This window comes from Microtus ochrogaster, linkage group LG7_11 (assembly GCF_000317375.1).
Source record: "Microtus ochrogaster isolate Prairie Vole_2 linkage group LG7_11, MicOch1.0, whole genome shotgun sequence".
In the NCBI taxonomy this organism is placed as follows: domain Eukaryota; kingdom Metazoa; phylum Chordata; class Mammalia; order Rodentia; family Cricetidae; genus Microtus; species Microtus ochrogaster.
This window is the reverse complement of record NC_022032.1, coordinates 17,634,245-17,636,863: the sequence shown is the minus strand read 5'-3', so window position 1 is coordinate 17,636,863 and position 2,619 is coordinate 17,634,245.

Below are 2,619 nucleotides of genomic sequence, written 5' to 3'. Positions count from 1 at the left end.
AAAAAAAGAAATACGTGAACAAAATGCTCAATTATAAGGCTACAGGGTTAGAAAACACTTATTTCATGAAGTGATCTTACAGAATTAGCAGCATGCCCTTGAATAATGTAAAACTTAGGAATATATGTAAAACTTTTATTGAATGAGTTTAGGAAACATTGTATTTATGTGCTTCTAAGAACACACAGAAACTGAAACTCATTTCTTGTTATGGTAGACTAAAAATGCCTTTCTGTAAAGGAGCAGATGGTAAATATTTTAGATTTTAGTGGTAATGAGGAAAAGTTGAAGATTTACATATGTACATGCATAGAAAGGAAGAAATATTTTGGCAAATTTTATTTGCCCAAACTTGTACATAGTATAGAAGTTAGCTACAATCCTTGTTGTACAGATCTTCTGAGAGCATTATTACTTTATTATTTTGTATGTGGAAGGGGAGAATGATAAAATTTTACTTAGTTGGGGTCCTAGTCAGTGTATCCTCTCATCAATTCCATTGAAAATGTGTATCTGCGCTGACAAACTCATTTGTAGGCCATAAAAAGAAACAGGTGATGGGCAATGCTTAGCCCCCGGGTAATCATTTGCTGGCAATGGCTAAGAACAATCTGCCTCCAGGTAGCTGGATTCTGAACTTAGATTTTGTCTCTATTGATGGTTCAACTGGCAGATTTCCTCCAGTTTATTGTAGAACCAATATGTTATTAAATAAACTAAAAATCAGTCTGCTATAAAAAGAAAATAAAAAATACAGCACACATTTATTTTTCAACCCAATAAGCATAAAGCTATACTGTTAAGTTACAGTGAAAGCTTCCAAAGACAAATTTTTCAATTTCATATTTATCTTCTGGCAAAATGATGACAACAATCAATAGCTTGGGAATAAGAATTTCATCCAGTTTTTAAATCTATGGGCATATTTTTTTTTGTCATCGTGATTTCTGAGGCCTCCAGTTGGACTACATATGGGTTCATTTCCTTTGCAGATCTAATTGACAAAATTACAGATATTCTAAAGTTGTTGAGAGAAAAAGCACACACATAAACAAATTTTCTGGGACTTGTTCTCATATTTTATTTGTGAATTTGATCATTTGGTATACACTCTTGGAAAGCCCATCAATAAACAGACTGAGTCTATTAACTCATTTCATAAGGTCAAATCACATTTTGCTGAACATATTTTATAGAAGTTGTTCTACAGAATTTTTGTTGTAAAACGACATTTGTTGTTAAAGCCCTGTCTTACCGATAGCACTCCCTTATATTATCATCACAATCTTCTATTTCATATTTAAATAATTCAGAGTTCAATTGTAAAGAAACATGCGTTATTCTCTACTTAAATGGTTCAATTACTGTCTTCAGAATTTTCCACAAATGCTACAGGTTCTAATAGAATACATATTTAAATTCATGGTCTCCAGCCATGCTCATCTGGCTATGTGAGCTTAAAATGCAATAGTTAAAAAAATTCATATTTGGTTGTATTATTCCCAAGTGCATTCTGTAAGATTCTTTGAAGAAGCATCTATTACATCTTTAAACACACTTCCCATCAGCTTTTTTCTTGATCAGAATAAAAACACTGCAGAAGTACAGCAGATCTTAATTAACTGAAAAGAAAGAAGTTAAAAGTGATTTTCCTTCTTTTTGTGGCTTACAGAACTAAATTCTTGAGTGGGAAATGAAAGATTTACATTATTTTCAGCATAGCCACTGTTAATGAGATGCATCCATTTTGCCTGGTGTAAGCCTGCGCCAGGGGTTCTCGGAACCAAGACAGAAGCATTTCAGAATGCTTTGCTTGATGGTTCCGACAAGTTTTCATGAGCTGTTTTCCCTTTAAGAATCATCTCACCTTATTGTTTTTAGCTGTGAACACGTCTCACCTGGTGTTTGTGTTTTGAGTCATACGTAGGACCTGAAATGACCAACAGCTGTTCATGGCAACTGTCAACCTAAGTACCTGAAATCTCTTTAATGATCTATTTCTCCAAATTCCTTCTGCAGTACTTATTATTACTATAAATTATAAGACCATTATAAAGTAGTAATCTGTCCTATAATCTTTAAGATTCTGGTTTCCTCATTGGTCTGTGGAGATGGCTCAATCATTAGTGTTTGCCCTGCTAGCAGGAGGCTCTGAGTTTGAATTCCCAGCATCCCTATAAATAGTCAGCATGTTTATCTCTGCTGTAACAAAATATTAGAGCTGGCTACTGGACAAAGGTTAGTTTTCAATTGGCACATAGTTTTCAATTGGAGATTCAAGAACAAAGGGCCAAAACTTGTAGCTTATAATAACCTTCTTCATGTCTAGGCGTACAGGACAAATGACAAGGAACACACAGATGATTTCTCTCTCTGTGTGTCTCTGTCTCTGTCTCTCTCTCTCTCTCTCTCTCTCTCTCTCTCTCTCTCTCTCTCTGTGTGTGTGTGTGTGTGTGTGTATGTTGTGTTTTCTCTTTCCCTCTTACTTTAAAGGTATTAAGACTCAATAATGGGAAGTTTATCCTAAAAATTAATCAAATCCTAATCATTCCCCCAAAGGTCCCATGATTGGGAATGGTCGCACATGAAAGCAGGGTCACAATAATTTGTAGACAGAAT